This window comes from Pteronotus mesoamericanus, unplaced genomic scaffold, assembly GCF_021234165.1.
Source record: "Pteronotus mesoamericanus isolate MK-2021 breed Mesoamerican mustached bat unplaced genomic scaffold, CSHL_Meso_final scaffold_118, whole genome shotgun sequence".
Classification (NCBI taxonomy): Eukaryota; Metazoa; Chordata; class Mammalia; order Chiroptera; family Mormoopidae; genus Pteronotus; species Pteronotus mesoamericanus.
Window position 1 is genome coordinate 10,726,295 of NW_026555301.1, and position 19,691 is coordinate 10,745,985.

The 19,691-nt window shown below is 41.7% G+C and overlaps 1 pseudogene; it reads right to left on the minus strand.

The window, feature by feature from the left end:
• Positions 1 to 18,077: 18,077 nt before the first annotated feature.
• LOC129081763 (40S ribosomal protein S8-like) lies at positions 18,078 to 18,704 on the minus strand (annotated as a pseudogene).
• Between the last annotated feature and the right edge of the window lie 987 nt (positions 18,705 to 19,691).

The window sequence follows — 19,691 nt, forward strand, 5'->3', positions numbered from 1 at the left end:
GTCTGCTTAATGACTTGTCAATTTTATTTACCTTCTCAAAGAACCAGCTTCTGGATTGGTTGATCCTCTGAATTGTTCTTTTTGTCTCTATGTCATTCAGTTCTGCTCTAATCTTGACTATTTCCTTCCTTCTACTTGCTCTGGGATTTATTTGTTGTTGTTTCTCCAGTTCTTCAAGTTGTAGTGTTAGGTCTTTTATTTGAAATGTTTCTATCTTTTTAAGGTAAGCCTGTATTGCTATGAACTTCCCTCTCAGGACCGCCTTTGCTGTGTCCCATAGGTTTTGGACAGTTGTCTGTTCATTTTCATTTGTTTCCAGAAATTTTTTGATTTCTTCTCTTATCTCATTATTGACCCATTCATTGTTTGATAGCCTACTGTTCAGTCCCCATGAGTTTGCAAGTTTTCGAAGTTTCTCTTTGCGGTTGATTTCCAGTTTCAAGGCCTTGTGGTCTGAGAAAAAGTTTGGTATTATTTCAATTTTCCTGAATTTGCTGAGCCTTGCTTTGTGTCCTATCATATTGTCTATCTTTGAAAAACTGCCATGAGCATTTGAAAAGAATGTGTATTTTTCTTCTTTGGGATGTAAGGTTCTATAAATGTCAGTTAAGTCTCTTTGATTCAGTGTGTCATTCAGCGCCACGATATGTTTATTAATGTTTTGTTTGGAAGATCTCTCCATTTTTGACAGTGGGGTGTTGAAATCCCCTACTATCAGTGTGTTGCTGTCTATATCTTTTTTGAAGTCATCCAACAATTTCCTTATAAACTTGGGGGCTCCTATATTGGAAGCATATAAGTTTACAATGTTGATGTCTTCTTGATAGATTCTTCCTTTAAGTATGATAAAGTGCCCCTCTGAGTCTCTCTTTATGGCCTTTGCTTTGAAATCTACTTTGTCTGACACAAGTATGGCAACGCCAGCCTTTTTCTCATGTCCATTTGCTTGGAATATTGTTTTCCATCCCTTTACTTTCAATCTGTGTAGGTCTTTTGCTCTGAGGTGGGTCTCTTGTAGGCAGCATATGTGTGGGTCATGTTTTCTTATCCATTCAGCTACCCTGTGTCTTTTGATTGGGGCATTTAGTCCATTCACATTGAGAGATATTACGGATAGAAACTTACTCATCTTTTCTCTTTGTACTTGTGTTCCTCTCTGTCTCATTCTTTTCCTTCATCTGCTTAAACCAGTCCCCTTAGCATTCTTGGAGTGCTGGTTTGGTAGAGATGTATTCTTTTAGCTTTCTTTTGTCTGGGAAACTCCGTATTTCTCCTTCTATTTTAATGGAGAGCCTAGCTGAGTAGAGCAGCCTTGGCTGTAGGCCCTTGCTTTTCATGGCTTGGAATATTTGTTGCCATTCCCTTCTGGCTTGTAGTGTTTCTGTTGAGAAGTCAGCTCCTAGGCGTATCGGGGCCCCATTGTATGTTACTTTCTCCTTCTCCCTTGCTGCCTTGAGGATTCTCTCTTTGTCTTTGACATTTGCCATTTTAATGATGATGTGTCTTGGAGTGGACCTCCTTGGGTCCCTCTTGAGTGGGGTCCTCTGTGCCTCCTGGATCCATGAGAGCCTTTCTCTCCTCAAATTAGGGAAATTTTCCATCATTACTTTTTTGAGGAGGTTCTCTATTCCTTGCTCCTCTTCTTCTCCTTCTGGTATCCCTATTATATGGATATTATTGCGTTTCAGGTTGTCCTGCATTTCCCTAAATGCCTCTTCATTCTTTTTGAGTCGTTTTTCCATTTCTTGTTCTTACTGGGAGCTTTTTTCTACCTTGTCCTCCATCTCACTGATTCGATCCTCAGCTTCATCCAGCCTACTTTGGATTCCTTCTCCTGTGTTCTTCAATCAGAAATGGTATTCTTCATATCCTCTTGTGTCTTCTTGATAGTTTCTATGTCCTTTTCCAGGTTGATATAGTTTGCTGTAAGATCCTGATAGTTTCTCTGCAGTTTCTCATAGTTCTCTTTGAGCTGGCTGAGCTCATTGAGCTTCCTTAGAACCATTGTTTTGAATTCCATATCTGATAATTCCCTTGCCTCTATTTCATTTAGCTCTCTCTGTGGGGAGTCCCCTTTTCCACTCATTTGAGGGGAACTTCTTTTTCTTCATATTTTTGTGAGAGTCTGTTAAGTATTTTTGTCCTTTACTTTTCTTTCTGGGCTTGCCTCTGATGATGTCAGTTGTTGACCCTATAGGGCCTTGGGTTGTTTGTTTGAGTCTTTCAGGAGTCTAATGCCTGTGTCTGACTCCTGCTTGGAGCAGCTCTGTGACCCCTTCGGTCAGGGCTGAGCTATTTTTTGGGATCTCTCTGCGCTCTCACGCGGGCACCTTGAGCGCGTTCCCAGCGCAGCAGGGTCCCCCACCTGCCTGGGCTCGCATGTGCTTGCCCCAGACCAGGGGGCTTATTCGCGACCTCCCGTACTCATCTGGCCTCCCTGACACGCGAGCTTCACGGCACTGGTCAGTTTAGGGTCTTCTATTGTGTGTTTTCCCCGCTTTTGGCTCTTTGGGTGCGTTGCTTGCCCTCGCCAAATGGGGACTACGGAAATGGGAGGAAATCAGCTCTAGGACTCTCCGGTTAATCCTGTTTCTGGTCTCTCCTCCAGGGACTCTGGGCAGCTCTACTTATTTTGTGGGCTGCTCCGCAATCACGGCGGTTAGGTCAGTTTATGCCTGCCCTTGCCCCTCTGTGCACTCCCTCGCAGGCCGTATGGGTGCCAGTCTGTGTGAGGCCTTGCCAGCAGGTGCAAGCGTTCGCCAGCCCGCGTGGGTCACACACACGCTCGCCAACCCTCGCCGGTCACTCGGCGCAAGTGTGCGTGCCTGCTCTGGGTGTTTTGGGGGTGTCTATGTTTGCTTTTCAGCTTTTGGCTCTTTGGGGGTGTGGCCTCTTCCCGCGCAATGGAGACTATGGCAAGGAGAAGGAGTCGGGACTCCCCAGTTCCTCCTCCCGTTCTTTCCCCAATGCCTCCGTTTTTAGTCTCCCCTCAGCGGCCTCTGGGCAGTTCTGTGACCCCTTCGGCCAGGGATCCAACCCCTGTGCGGACTGCGTTTCAATCGCAGGCAGTCTGGTTCATGCGCACCCCGCTTCTGCCTCTTTGGCGTTGCGCCTTTCCAGCCCACAATGGAGACTACAGAACCGGGAGGGAGTCGGGACTCCCCGGTTCCTCCCCCCGTTCTTTCCCCAACGCCACTGTCTCCAGTCTCTCCTCAAGGCTCTCCCAGCCAGTCTGCACTCAGCCCCACAGCTCACATGCGCACAAGCTGTGTGCGGAGCGCACAAAAGGCAGGTTAATTGATTCCCTTATGCCTGAGCGAGATGGTAGCTGCAGAGTGGGAAGTGCGTTATCACCCGGGCTCCACGGGCCGCCGTGTCAGTTCTCTTCACAAAGTTTTCCTCACCAGTCTTTTCCCAGGCACCAGCCCACCCTGCTGCCGCTTCTACCCAGCGATCAAGGAGGGTGGCTGCCGCTGCAACTTTTGCGTTTGCCCTTTAAATGTCTTTTTGCATCCCCAGCCACCTGTCTCTGGCAGAGAGCACCCCTAAGCTTTTTGGGGTTGCGTTTTGTCTGTATTTTCTCGGCTTTAGCTGCTGTAGTTTAGGGGTTCCTGTTTATGATTCAGACCCCGTTCTTCTCGGGGGGACGCTAACTGGCCGTTTCAATGTCCCTCTGGTGCCAGTGCCCGTGCGCACCCAGCCTACCCTCTCGAGCCTCCACCGCAATTCTCACCCGTTGGGATGTGTGAGAGTAGAATCCACTGTCCGCGGCACCGAGGCTCCTCTCCCACTATCGCTCCACTGCTTTCCAGGTGATTACTCCATTATTTAGTTGCAATTCCAGTTTGGTTTTGGGAGGAGGTCAGCGTGACTCCCTTTCACTCCTCCGCCGTCATTTTCCCCCTCTAAAAATAATTTTTAATAAATAAATAAATGTTAAATAGCTAATGTTCTAAAAGATATATTTTTGGGTTTTGTTCATAGCAATTCTGTATGCTTTACTCTTACAAATTTGCTACTGGTAGAACAGCTTCTCTTAACAATTACTCATAAACAGAGTTGACAATTATGTTATCACACTTATTATTTCAAGGAAAGAGATTAGACAGAATGAATAGCAAAATGATGCTGCTCAGATCCTGAGATCAAAAGTGTGGGGCTCTGGAACACAACAGTTAAAGATGTTCACACTCTCCTATTAATTATTTTTCGGGACAAATACTATTCGAGTTTATATGAAATGGATTGGTTTTCCTTCATGTCTTAATCTACAGAATGTCATGGTTACTAAATCTGAGGATTGTATGAACTGGTTGTTAGAAAGTATTATGGAGTTTGACTCTAAGATGAGTGTGAATGTACTGGCTTTGTGTTCTGCAATGGCCATGACATTTCTCTGCTGTGCATCCTTCATTATTTGATCCCAATGGGTATGTAATGTTATAGGTAATGAACCCAATAAATTAAAATTTTATTTTCTGCTGGTATGTGATATTCAATGATACAGGATTAAAGTATTTATTTCAAATTAAAACAAAAATAATATTAAGCACTTCCTACATTCAGAATTATTCTATAACATCTACTGTTTATAAGCTAGTTGGAGTTTGTAAAGTTCATTCGTAGGTACCAGTTCATTTTATTCTTCAAGAGAGCTCCGAGGCAGATAGTGTTGGTATATGTAGAAAGGAAGAAGCACTTATTAACATTTGTACCCACACAGTCACAGCACTACATCTACCTATGTAAATCAGCAATGAAAAAAACAAGTCAGAATAAGAGGATGGGCCAGCGGCAACAAGCAGTTCAATGAGCCTCAGAGTGGGGACAATGGTATGAGCTGCTATGGTCAAGAGAGGGGTTGAGGCCTTATGCTGGGTGAAAGTGAATGAAAATTAGTTTAGACTAAGGGAAAAGATAAGCACTCTGAAAAGTCAGCTCCAAGCCCAAACCCTCAGTCACAAGAGTACCTTGTATTTTCTCAGAAGCCAAGTCCTGTTTTGTCAGCTGACCTGAAAACCATCCTCTGCTGTCAGCTCACTGCAGCCTGTACAGAGGCCTCAGTCAGCAGGAAAAGAGGGGCTGAATTAGAACTGAGAATTCCTACTGCTAGGCCCCTGGAGCCATCCATCACTGCTTCGTCCTCATGCTGGGGAAGCCCAGGCCAAATTCTGAGCCAGACCTCTTGCAGCCAGGCTGTGACAGAACATTTAACAGAGGGCTGTGGGGCACCCTGACCCTCACAGCTGACACTTTTGCTTGAGAGGATAGGCACTGGCAACAGAAAATGTGGGAATGAGTTGACTTGTGGAGGGTCTGCTGGCTTAGAAATGGTGGCAGACTGATGAAGTTGCTGAATCATTCCTGCAAAGGGATAAAATGTAAAGGCAAAATAGCTGATCACCATGCCAGGAAGGATATGACTATTCATAAAATATTAGAGCTAGAAGAAGATTAAATGAGTACCTTATCTGCTTCCCTTATTTTATAGCTGAGGAAACAGGCTCAAGGATACAAAAATGACATGCCCAAGAGCCCATAGTGAATCACAAGTCTCCCTCAAAACTAGAACTTTGGTTTTCTGGTTCTTATTCAGCATTTATTGGTTTCTGAGATTTAGTGTGTTGTCAAAATAATTTGGTTATTAATGAATATTATTTCAATGAATTTAATTTTAAAAACTTCAATTTATAGCATTTATTCAGATTAAATTTAATGTAAAATCAAGGTAGATTATAATCTGGGCAGCAGTGAGACAGGTATGACTGTCGAGTCACTTCACTTAATTGCATTACAGAAATCTAGTTAAAATCATGTTCCCACACCCTAAAAAACTAAGAAAATAAATTGATTCCTTCTTAAGGATTTTTCAGTACCTACCAGTGCTTCTACAACAGTGTTGAGTGAATAAATGGATAAACAAAAGGGTCATGGATAAATTACCAACATCATTTAAGAAAGAGCATAAAAAAGAAGAAACAATTGTTATCTAAAGAGTAAAGCTTTCTACTCATTTTTTTCCAATCCTGAGGACCTGAGTCATTTAGAGAAGAGCTGAGAATGTTTTTTTTTTAAAAAAAAAAAAACAACCCTGTATAAAATTGTTTTAAAGACAAATATAATAATAACCTGGAGAGCTTATTCAAAATGCAGATTTTCAGACTTCACCCCAAACATTTTAATTTAGTGTAATTGGGGTGGGGTTCAGGAACTTTATTCACTCTGTTAACTCCACTCACTCAGGCTGCTGAGCTCAACCTTTGAGAAATCCTTCTCTCATACATGAAAGAAAATGCTGCTTTTCTAAGTCCCAAGAAAACATCATACAGGGATGCAAGGTAGGACTGTGTAGACATTTTAACAAAACATGGTGGAAGAGCAAAATGGTTGTCTTTATACTGACTTTCTCAGAGTCCCATGTAGCCATGCATGTGCATATGCACAAATGGGTTAACATCTCAGAGCTGAAATAAAGTACATACTATTGCCCATTCTTTTCAGTGTGTCAGAAAACACCCTGACATTTATCAAGAACTCTTTGAAGTAACCGATATCCACAGTTAAACAATGAAACATTCTTCCCCAGTAGCAGTCTACCTCCAATATTTTGTGCCTCATACTACAACATGATACAGTGGTAGATAGTAAGAGGATGTGCTAAGACAACATTTGAAAGTGACCTTTTTTCTTTTACAAATGACAAAAGGAAACACTCCTTTAGATCCTCTATAATTCAGAAGCCACTTGGGTGGCATGTGTGCTTTGAGAGAGAATGAAGAGAGCCATCTGGCATAGATGTTTGGGGGGTTACTGTGTTCTATTTAAATGTCTTTCTTTCCGTTCTTTCCCTAATGCCCTCTATGAGGAATGAATGGGAACATGCATTCTGGGGTCAGATGAGTGTATGTTCTAATCCTGAACCAGCCATATATGTGATCTTGGATACATTATTAATACATTATTCCATTTCTCTGGGTTTGCATTTCTCCATGGGCATTTTTAATGATGCTTCTATACTGACATGTGGAGGTGATGATTGTAGGGTAGTTGCTCAATAAATGGCTATTGAGACCAAACTCTTAGCCTCCTTGTTTGTTTCCACTCTCCACATCTGACCCATCAGCAATGCCGGCAGCTTTTTGTGTTCTCACCATAACCCCCACCCTGGCCAAAGACTGTCATTTCTCTCCAGGGCTGCTGCAGTGGCTTCCTCACTGGTCTCTCTGCTTCTGCTGTTGCCTTGCTCATCCTCAGTCAGCACAGTCAGATCATGTCACTCCTCTGCTCAAACCCTCCTCTGCTTCCTTCTCAGAATCAAGTAAAATCAATTTTACCTGCAACACCTGCAAATTGCTGCATGGTTGGCTCCATTCATACCCCATGATAACTGCCATCATCTCATGCTTCCCATCTTGCCTGCTCCTCTCAGCTACATGGGCCTTCATGCCATTCCCTGAACACACCAGATAGACTTCTACTCCACGCCATTTGCAAGTCCTATTCTGTGTGCTTGCATCACTTTCCCTTCAGACGTCAGCATATCTCACTCTCTCATGTTCTCAGTGAGGGATTTCCTGTGGTCCTGTTTAAAATTGCATCCCCAATAGCACTCTCTACTCTCTTTTCTCATTTTTTTAAAATCACCACCTTAAATACTATAGATTTTATGTACTTGTCTTATTGGCTGCCTGTTTCCTATTACATGATGGAGGGCACATTATAAGATTACCCATTGTCTCATCATTCCCACCCACAGCCTTGCCCGGCCACCTGAGCTCTTATGGTAACTGACTCCTTTATGCAAGAGTAAGCTCTGGGCATGTGTGTAGGAGAAGGCATAACCTCATTTTACATAGACCAGAAGAATCTGAGAGTAGTTGCCATGGGGTCTGCTGTTACCCTCTGCTCTATAACATGGAGTGTGGTGTTGGGAGAAAGTGTCAGCAGGGAGAGAGGGAAACTGTGTTCTCAGAATAAGCCCCAGGTCTCTGGACACCTTCAGCTCCACGGCATGGCACCATGTTGGAAGGAGGTGCAGGGGAAAGGTGAGAACAATGTTAGCAGAATCAAACATAGAGTTTTTAGTAGTCCCTTCATTTGATAACTCAGGAACAGGGGAGATATTGACGCCTACAAGACAAACTTAAAACTGAGAGAGGGCTAGAATTATTAACGTGTGCACCAGAGAAGGTGCAGAAATCTTACGTGTGGAATTCTTGAAGATAATTCACTTTTGTGATAAATGGCGTCCTCTCTTTTTTTCAACATAAGCCCCCAGCCTCAAACCAATTAATGGAGCTTATGCAGTTTTTATGACTCAGCACACACAAAGTGGATGGTGAGGCCCTGAAACTGACACCTCTATTTTCTTACAAGAACTATCTTTGCCAAGAAGACAAAAATGGAAGGGCAATTTGAGACATATGCAGACCCTGCTGCTTATGTGCACCTCCACAGGCACATGGCTGTCCCTCTGCTGGATGCCAGTAAGGGAGATAAGACAGTTATGACCCTTGCTTAAAGTCCCACTGGGGTTATGGCAGGATAGGATCCTGGGCAGCCGGTCCTTTAAGGATCCTGTAGCTAGACAGTGGTACGGCAAGCTCAGATTTGCTTGTTCCCGCCCCTAAAGGCTGCAGCCTGGGAGCACCATGGCTGTTCCTATGAAAACTCCTTTTTTCTCAGTGATCTCTAAATCTTTGCCTTTGTCTTCAGCAGATTTCTCTTATGGTCCTGGTTATGGTTCCCTTTTTTATTAGCCTATATATGTTTGTGAAGCACAACAGGAATTGACCGTGTTCAGTGCACTTTACTATCATATTAGTACCTGAAATTTCATTAATAGGAGACAACTCTCTTTTCCAAGACTTGCCTGAAATGCAGATGAAAACACCTTAGGGTAGATTTCACAGTAACATGAAAATGCCTACTACCCAGTGCTCTTTAGAAGAGAGATTGTAATGGGATGAAAAGGGAGATGGTCAGAGGGGTAAGTAGCAGAGGTGACTGACCTGGCTGAAGGGATGACCCCGCAGGCTGACTCTCAAAGGCAGCCAGGTAGGAATGGCCAGCTGAGAAGTCTCCTTGGGAAGTCTTGGGGGCTCTGATATCCAACCATGCTCTCTGAACACCCTAGTTCCTTGTTCTCTTTATAACAGGTTGGGACTTAGCTTAAGCAATAATGGGTTGAGTGTCAGCCAGAACTCACCCCACCTGCGTACAAGTGCTGAACTCCAAGGCTAAACCTCTTGTCCAGATGACTGCAAGGGAGGAGATTTTAATTATAGATCATTAGCTCTCCCTCAGTAAATAGGGTGCAAACAGCACAACTGGAAAAAAAATTGTGAGTGCAGGCTGATCTGGCAGCAGGGGACAGAATGTATTTGCCTGTTATTTAGGAGAGCCAAGGAGAGAATGCAGAGAGAGGGTGAGGGAAGACTACAGAGTGCAGCTGGTGGGGATCTAACTCCCAGGCCCCACCATGGATGCCCAGCACTTAGATAGGCACCTCCCTGCTGAGATGCTAGTAGGTACAGTTAAGAAGGACCACTGTTAGGGTCCCTAAAGTAGGGACGCCAAAAAGAAAAAAGAGGAAAATATTTTATTTGAAAGACTTGTCAAAGTAAGAAATGTCCAAACCTGTAGAGAATTTTTATAAGAATTTATTTAAGCCAAAACTGGTAACAGTTGTTGGGAAGCAAGATTACAAATGCTTCAGAGAATGACAGTTTTGTAGTTTCTTTTATGCTTTGAAATTAAGGAGGGAAGTAAGGAAGATTACATGGAGGTGGGAGAAAGCATGTGGAGATTAGATTACAGGATAGTTAATAAGATTTTGTGCTCCCTGGAGGGGAATTACCTTTATTTCAAATGTGTGTCACCTTAGATTCTAAAAAAAGAAAAACAAAAACAAAAACAATGGACAGGGTTTGCTTAAGGCAGAGATAAACATTTTACTAATGAATGTATATACCTGGTGCATTGCTACCCTCTATGACCTACCCAGTTAGGAATTTAAGATGAGATCACACTATGAGGTTACCTTCCAAAGAACTTTTTCATTCACAGATTTTTATGTTTATTATTAAAGCACACTGAAAGAGTTGTCCTGGGAAAAATCAAACTTTTGCTGTATTTCCTTATGGCTTGTTATTGTTTTATTTTGATGTCAGGACCATGAAGGAAAATACCATATCTTTTCAGAACCTAGGGTCTCTAAAAAGCCTTTCTCCATTCTTGGTCAAACTGGCTGCCACAGTAGCAATAACTGCTGTTAGTTTGTGTTTCTAAAGCCCCGTTCCCACTGTTTCCTTGCGTTAGCAGGAACACACACACCCCTCCCTGCTCCTCACAGGAACCAATTTGGTCCTGCTGATGGGAGCAGGACCGGAGACAGAGGGGTAGCTGAAGGGGGCAGGAAGGGGTGTGGCCATCAGTGCACAAAACCAGATCCATCCACAGGCTTAAGAATGCAAGGGAGGTGGTGTCTTATAAAAACCTGCCCATCCTTCTAATTGCAATTGATATTTGTTAGTCAAAAGTCAGTTAAAAGGGAGGAATCACAAAAAAAATAATAAGATATACATATTTGTTTAACTTAAAACACATGATTGTGCATACATTGCCAAACTTTTGGTGTAGGGCTAAGATTTTCTCCTTGGCTATAGGTCTGCTGACTGGAGCTCTTTGTCCATTCCTGCAAAAACAGTCCTCATAGTTCTTCATTTATGGTTTATGTTTTATTTTTGATTTCTCTAAAGCAAAGTGAGAAAATAAAGTCATTTGATAAGCAATGTGAGCACTGAAACTTCAAGAGTTTTAAGACGTTTTCCTCAATCTTTTATAGCTGCCTCACCTACACCTAATTCAACAGCACTATGTTAGTGGTTTGCCTATATCACATCTCTTCAAAGCATTCAACTTAGTTTTAGTAAAAACACTTTGTGTGTTTGTGTTTGTATTATGTTGGTTCCATAAGAGTTAAATTATATAACTGCAGTGACATGCACAATGGGAATGAACAAGTTGGGAAAAAATGGCAAGCATATGTCCCTTTCCTGGGGGATGTAGAAGAATGCAGGCATGCCAGAGAGGCTGTGAGCATGAATTGCTGTGGTCCTTGCAAGTAATGTAACACATAGATGAATGCAGCAGATGGATTTGTGCTGTATGTGAGCTTTCAGTAGGTTGTGCTGGGTAACACACAGTTCCAAACTCTCACTGGCTTACAGGAACAAAGATTCACTTCTCCTTGACATTATGTCCTTCCGTGCTGGCTGTAACTCCACTTCCATGCTCTTTGTTTCAGGATCCAGGTAAAAGGATTTGTCTGGGATATGCCAGTTTCATGGTAGAGTGAAAAGATAGATGTGATCATTTAAGACACAGTGGCCCTTAAACCTTCTATTTGGGACTGGCATATGTCAGTTACACTCACATTTCAGTGGCCAGAATGATATAGACCAATGAACAAAATGGTGTACTGTAGGATGGTTGTTTAAAAGAAATTTCTCCTTCTGAAATTCCTATAGCTCAGCATCTCTCTGAAGCCATTATTGCTAGAAATTTGAAACTCCATTTACCAAAGACACTTCAAAACCTAAGCCTAGGCACATGTACAATAAAAATTAGTTAAACAAGAGAGTGAATTTGTACTTCTTCATCTGAGAAATGGGCCTAACAAAGAATGAAAGGTGCAATGTTACATAGGAATGAGAGCAAGGTCTTCATGGGAAGTGTCGGTAAAATGTTACACCTCAGGTCATGCTCTTTGAAAAGACACAATCTTGTGTCTGATTTGCACATTCAGAGCTTGAATAGACTAGATGAGAGGAGAAAATATTGGAAGCCTATGCTATGGACCTAATTCTAGAACAGTCCAGATCTTGAGAGGAGCTAGAGAGAAAGGGATGGATGGACAGGTCAAGGAGAGATCTCTGATGGACAATTGATGGTCAGGGAGGCTTCCCAGGTTCTAGGACCAAGGCTCTGAGCCAATGAACAGAGCTTGTAAAGAACGGGGACTGACTAAGACAGCTGCCCAAGAATCTCCATCACCCTATGAATTTGTGTGAATTGTATTTCATTATTTGAAGGAGAAATAAAGAACTGATTGAATATTTCATAGGGTCTCTTTGTGTGTTTTTGATTTTTTGAAACAAAGGGCATACTGAAGGTCCAGAGTGAAACTCCAACTGCTTCTGCTCAAGGAAAAGTTTATTTTGATTAAATATTTTTAAAAATTACTGAATTGCTTTTAAGAAAACAAGATGAATTAACAGCTGAATGGAATAAGTCACTCAGCCATGGCTGCCTCGACCTTGCAGACCCTCCTTACCCACAGTGAACAGAATGGGGGAGGGTGTCAGTTCTTGCAGTTTTCCTGATTGCTTCACTAGGCTGCAATCACTTTTTTTCCCCTAATGGAGAAAAATACCCTATACTCAGAAGTGTGATACATGCTTGTAGTTGGTAATTTTCTATTTCCAAATGGATTCCAGACCTGTATCTTTTCCCATTTGCCTTCCATCAATGTCAAGGGAGCTTCAATAAGCACCCGAAGACCAGTGAATGTTGAGGACTTTGGGCTTATCCAGGAGGGCACAGTGATCAGCAGAACTGATCTGGAAGTTGCTTTTGCCTGGTCCTGCTGTCATCAGATCACCTGCCTGGCCTTCTTTTGCCATCACAAGGTGCATGAAATGCTCTTCTTTAATTAAATGAAGCTGGAGCAGTTTGGGCGTGAGCTACACATTAGGAAAAAAATATCCATTTTCACTTCATAAAAACAATTTTTCTAATCCATTTAACTATTTAGAATTAATTATGGACCTCCCTCTCTCACTTTCCCAAACTCTTCCTACATCATTCTGTTTAGTGACAAAGAGAGAGCTACATTTCAAAGAGGGAAAAATTGAAAGGCTAAAAAGAGCAAAGGTAGAGTTTACAGTAAATTAATTAATAAATTTAGTCTGAGAACCTATTCTGGACAAGAAAGACCATAATAATTTATTTTTGTTTGAAATTTTTAACATGTTGGCTAGATGCTCAGTTACTCAATCTGAATGTGGCACATTTAGGTTTCACTTATTTTTACTTGTAGCAGAAGGGTTTGGAATGTGGACCCAAATTTACAGAAGTCCTAGGAAATACAGTTACCAGATAACTTCTTTGCAAATGTAAGACATATGTATTTCCCTTGGACTTAAGTGACTTTCCTCCTTTCCATGGTGGCCATGGTCTTCCACTTTCACCATAATGACAGGGATAGGACATTCCAATATCTGGCAGGGCAACAGATGTTAATATTTAGGTATGTAACTTACCAGCTGTGTGATCATGACTGAGTAGCTTAACTATTCAAGTTTCTCAGCTTAAAATTAAGCCAATCAGAAGATTCAGTTCCTATGAAGGTAAGGTGACACAATGAATAAAAAATCTGGTGTATAGAAAGTCTTTTCAATGTGTGTTTCTTACCTGTCATTGTAGCCTTTAGCTGGTGACCATCCTGGCCCAGGCTGTCTAGAAAACAGAGCCCAATAAAAAAAGTTTTCATACTAATGCCTTGTTAGAGATGTAAGTCCAGGAAAGCAAGAGTAATGGGAAAGGAAGAGATGAAGAAGGAAGAAGAATATATGGAAGGGCATGCATTACCGAGCTGGCCTCAGCTTTGCTACAGAAAGAGCTGATTGATTAATCTGTGGCATGTCTCCAGAGGGCCATAAGGAACCACTGCATCTCAGAACATCATTTAGGGAAGGCAAGTGACAGATGATCTGCAAAATTCTTTCTGTCTCCTGATCTCTCATGGGTCAGCTCCCCTTTGTGTGTTATTTGGACCCCAGCAGTCTCCAGTAAAGCGAACACCTCCACAGATTCACTTGACAGTGATGTCTCTAAGGATGCCAGAGTTCTCTATTTGTGCTGGCAGTGGTGACAGTGGTTGGGTCTCATGACCATGGGAATGGGGTAAACTGTTAATAAGGTTACTGGAACCAAGAATCAAGGAAGGTGCTTGAGCCCATTGGGGATGTTGGTGAGCAAATCAGCTTTAGAACATAAAGTGAATATGGTATATATCCATTATGAAGTCCCTGTTTGGGGGTGTTAATATAATGTAGTAAGCAGAATATAGATCTGAAGGTTGTTATGAGGATTGAGGAATATCATGAATGTGACATCTTCGGCAAAGACCCAGGCACATAGTGAGTGTTTAGTACATGTTAGCACATGCCAGCTGTATTGTGCTAAAGACATAGGAAGCAATCATCACTGTGTGTGTACATGTGTGTGCCTCTGCATACTGTGTGCTAGTGTGTCTGTGCTGTGTGTGTGCATGTGGTCAAGACCAGAAAACAATTAAACAATGTTTCAGAATGATGAATCCATGGTTCCATTGTTTATTCAAAGTCTGTGTCAAACTAGACAGCAGCAATCCACTAAAGTGAACATTCACTCAATTTTCAATATTTTCCATAGTTTAACAAGAGCTTCCTAATTGTCTTTACAGTTCTGAAATGATGATATTGCATCCTTTCATGCTGGGTATAAAAACATCTGTACCCTAATTCTCTTACTTGAGATTGTAAGCTGTAGACTGAAGGAAGCCTTTCTATTAAGTTCCTGTTGTGGAGACTGACTGAGGGATGGTGACTCTCAGAAGGAGACCCAGTTTGCAAAGAGGGGACCACTACCCAACTGAAGTGGGAAGAAGGCAAATAGGGTTTATTATTTCTGTGAAGCAATTTATTAGCTTTGCTTTTCATGATATGGTCTTACCATAAGCACCAGGATTCAGCTTGGCTGAAAGCTGTCTGACATGGGTGTGGAGGTTCCTCCTCAAGTAATTTGGAGCACAGAGACCCTGGCGAGGCCTGCTGTGCTCAGTGCCAAGAGTGTGCAGGGCTGGCCCCGCAGCAGTCATTCTTGCAGGACAACCAATTCCAGGATAGAGAAGTAGGCTTTTTTCATAGTTACCAGAGAGGAAAACCTGACAGAAATCCCTGAGCCCTTGGTACACATTCTTAGAGCATTTCTTTTATCCAAAACCTCCAAAATGCACATTTCATCCATCCTCACCACTCTTTTATATAAATATTTATGCAACATTAAGGATAAAAAAAAAAGTGTCTTTTAGTAACACCTTAAAAACACAGCAACTTCCAATCAAGTTGGAGGAGTTGGTAGACATGCTTTGCCTCGTTGCACAACCATAAGAAAGATCACAACTAACCTCAAAACAAAAAAAAACACCCAGAACTGCCAGAAAATAAAACTGCATTCCTCAGCAAGGATCAAATGAGACTATGAGTGTCCCACCCCTAAAGGCCCTGCACAAGGCACAGTTGTCTTATCTTTTCAAATGACCTGTAAGATCTTCCTCCCCAAGTAACCGATAGTCAGGTTGGGAAGATGAGATGTGCATACCTTAAAAAATTAACCATCAAATAATACAATGCATGGCTAGTGTGAAATGGAGAATTTTGGGGCCACAAAAACTCTAAAAAGTGAAGGGAGACCACCATGTTCTAAGGAGGATGGAGAAGAATCCCAGGGGAGTCTCACCAAGGTCTCAAAGCATAATGAGGAAAAAAGTGGGAGGATGAGAATTCAGGGAAAGGAGACAGTTGAAGGCAAGACCATGAATATTGTAAACAATAATAAAAATGGAGCCATTTTAAAATGGAGTTGGAGCTGCCATGTCAGAGGAATTGCCTGCTTTACATGTCTTACACTGCAAATGTTTGCAGTGTTAAAGCAGGGCAAAATGACCTTGGACTGGGCCTAGAGTAACCTTGTGTCCCAGGGAACTCTTTGCAAAGATAACAAGAAAGCAGTTATTTTGACTACTGGTCTGATGCTTACCAAATTGAAAAATAAAAATTCACATTACTATGCTACGTTATGTCATCAGCACCAATAAAAATTGATATAATTATCCCCCCATCCCTTTTCCATGTACATCCATTGTTTTTATTTCCTAATTGGAACACTGTTTAAGCTTCTGCCTGAATCAGTGCATCCCAAAAAGCTGTTCTTTGATCCCAAATAAATACTTGTTGCCTCTCATGTTGAAAGATCTTTTTATTTTTATGTTAACAATATATAAAAGAGGAATATTTCTACTATGCAAAATCAGCAATCATATTCAAAGACTGCTCGCTTCTAACCTGTGAACAATCCCTTGAGGCCCTCTCAGCCATTTATGTCCCTGTACATAGGCTTTGTTCTCACCTTAATAAACACAGAAGGCTGCTCACTGTGGTCACCTCATTCCCATTCATAGAGGCCAGGATAACCACAAGAACCTACTACACTGACAATGGTTCTAATCGCTTATCTTAGACACTGATACCTTCCTGTTTCAAAGACACATATGACTTGACAATGGACTTTGAAGTAAAATCTTAATCTCAGTCAAAAATCTGCCTCATAGCAGTATGCAAACTGGATGGTCACAACCATCTTTGAGTCTCCCTCTCCTCACTTGTGACATGGAGATAACAACACTGGCCCAGACACTGATCACCCTGGGCTCTATGAGCATGAGATGACAAGACACAGAAGCTGAAGCCTACACAGGTATAATTATCTGTTCACAGGTTCTCAAATCCCATGAGTCTTTAAGTACCTCAGGGACCATATCAGAGGTAAAGGGATCCAAACAATTTGAACCCAAGGGCAGCCCACAGCCTCAGCAGCCTTGTCTTGGTTTGCTATATACATAAAGACTTTATACAATATTACTTTAATATTATTATTGAAGATTAATCTACTCATTTTTCAGACAGAAAAACTGAGGCCCAGAGAGGTTGACCAATCTGCCCATGGTCACACAGTGACAGAGGTAAGGCCAGAGGATATTTCTAACACTCTTTTTTTAGTGCTTTGCCCACTACTTTGTTGCTAGAAAGACAGATGCTGGAGTGTTCTCTGAACAAACAAGAGAAAACAACTCCAAACTCCCAAACCTGTGTTGCAATATACTTTCTCAAATGAAAAGTAGTGTGGTTTATAAACCACAGCTCACCCCCAGGACAACGGGGTGAGGGCAGAAAGAGGAGGGTGGTGCTGCAGAGCTCACATAGTGGTATGTGGGTGAAGCTGTGACATATGGCAGGGACACGCACTCCAGCCTATCCCACTTCCATTTCTTTGGCACTCACAGCAGCTGCCTAACAAACAAACATCACAGATAACCCCCTCCAATCCACCTCTTGCATACATCAGCCATTCGAGCAAGTGTGGTCTTCTCTTAAAAAACTGAAGTCATATTAATTTTTTTAATTTTTAAATTTTTTTAATTTTTTTATTGTTTAAGATACATTTGTCTCCATTTCTCTGCCACCACTTTCCCGTGCCCCACCCACCCCCACCTCCTACCCTAATCCTTCCACACTTTGGCTTTGTCCATTGGTTTTTTACACATGTTCTTTGACTTGACCCTTCCCCTTTTTTTCCCCATTAACCCCCACCCACCTCCCCTCTCGTTACTGTTGGTCTGTTTTTTCTTTCAATATTGCTGGTTATATATTTCTTGCTTGTTTGTTTTGTTGATTAGGTTCCACTTATAGGTGAGATCATATGGTATTTGCCTTTCACCACTTGTCTTATTTCATTTAGCACAATGTTCTCCAGTTCCGTCCAAGCTGTCGCAAAGGGTAGGGGCACTTTCTTTCTGCTGTGTAGTATTCCATTGTGTATATGTACTATAGGTTTTTGATCCACTCATTTTTTGAAGGGCACTTAGGTTTCTCCCAGCACTTGGCTATTATAAATTGTGCTGCTATGAACCTTGGGGTGCATACGTTCTTTTGAATTGGTGTTTCAAGACTCTTAGTGTAAAATCCCAGCAGTAGAATTGCTGGTTCAAAAGAAGTTCCATTTTTAGCTTTTTGAGGAAATTCCAAACTGTTTTCTGCAGTGGCTGCACCAGTCTGCATTCCCACCAGCAGTGTACTAGGGTTCCTTTTTCTTTCTTTTTTCTTTTCTTTTTTTTTTTAAACCCAAGAATGAACACCTTTATTACACGAGCCTTTTGTTTTTTTATTGTGAGCTTTAAACAAAGGAGGGAAGATTTATTTGCCTTTCTGGGCCTTAATTTTCCTCAGATAGACTCCAGCTCTTTGCCTTCTAGCACATAGCCATCTGCTCGGCCACACTGGCCTGGTCTTGAAGCGATGCATGCGAAAACCTTGCCCTGCTGGAACTGCTCCTCCAGAAGACTGCTGATTTTGGCATTCTTTTTCCTTTCATCATATTTCTTTTGAATTTTCTTTGACCGTTTTTTTGTTTAAAATCTCTTCCTCTTCAGGAGTCAGCTTGGCCCCCTTCTTGTGGCCCAGGGGCAGCGCATAGTGGGATTCATACCACTGTCGGTACGGTGTGCTGTCAATGAGCACGATGCAGTTCTTTACTAGGGTCTTGGTATGGACCAGTTCATTGTTGGATGCATTGTAGACAACATCGATAATTCTTGTTTTGCGTGTACAACACTCTGAGCCCCAGGAGAAGTTGCCGACGTCCAGCCTCAAGGTTCAGTACTTCTTGTTGCCTCCTCGCACACGAACTGTGTGTATGCGGCGGGGGCCAATCTTAGTGTTGGCAGCAGGGCGCCACAGCTCATATTTTCGCTTCTTGTGGTAGGGCTTCCTCTTTCCCCCAGTCTTGCGGCACTTGTGCCAGTTGTCCCGAGAAATGCCCATGGCTTGGCACCAGCTGGAATGAGAGAACGGAAGGAGTCACGGTCCGGTTTTTCTCTTTCTTTTTTTTTTTTTTTTTTTAATTTTTAAATCATGTTTATTCTGTTACAGTTGTCTCTATTTTTACCCCTTTGACCTCCTCCACCCATCCCACCCTGCCCCCCTCTTCCACAGTAAATTCTCACTCTGTTGTCCATGTCGCTGGGTCACTCATACATGTTCTTCTTTAGTCTCTTCTCCTTCTTTCCACCATTGTCCTCCTTCCCCATCCACTCTAGTCACTTTCAGTCTACTCCATGTTTCCTTGCCAGCGGTTTATTTTGTTCATTAGTTTATTTTGTTGAATATACTCCACTTATAGGTGAAATCATATGGTATTTGTCTTTCACCAACTGGCTTATTCACTTAGCGTAATATTCTCCAGTTCCACCCATGTTGTCGCAAAAGGTAAGAGTCCCTTCTTTCTTTCTTTTTTTTAAATGCAGTTGATTTTATTTATTTTTTAAATGTCAAGATCCATTATAAAATATTAAAAAATTTAAATCCATTATAAAATCTCAGCAATTAAAACAACATGACAACAGCACAGAAATAATCAAGTAGATCAAAGAAATAAAATGAGCATTCTAGAAACAAATGTATATATCTGTCTAACAATGTATCATATGATTAAACTGATATTTCAAATCAATGGGGAAAATAAGGCTTATTCAACAAATAAGGTACATGGACCACTATTGTTTGAAATAAAACAAATATAGAGCCCTATTTCACATATTACACAAACAATATTCAGGTGAGTTAAAAATCAACATGTAAAATCTAAGGAGTTTTAGGAGAAAATACAAACTGATATTTTTCTTACCCTGAAGTAAAATATTCAAACCTAGAAGCTATAAAGTAAAATATTGACAATATGACTATATTAAACATTTAAGACTATATGGTCATATACATATAAAAAAGGTTAAAGGACAAGTAATAGAATAG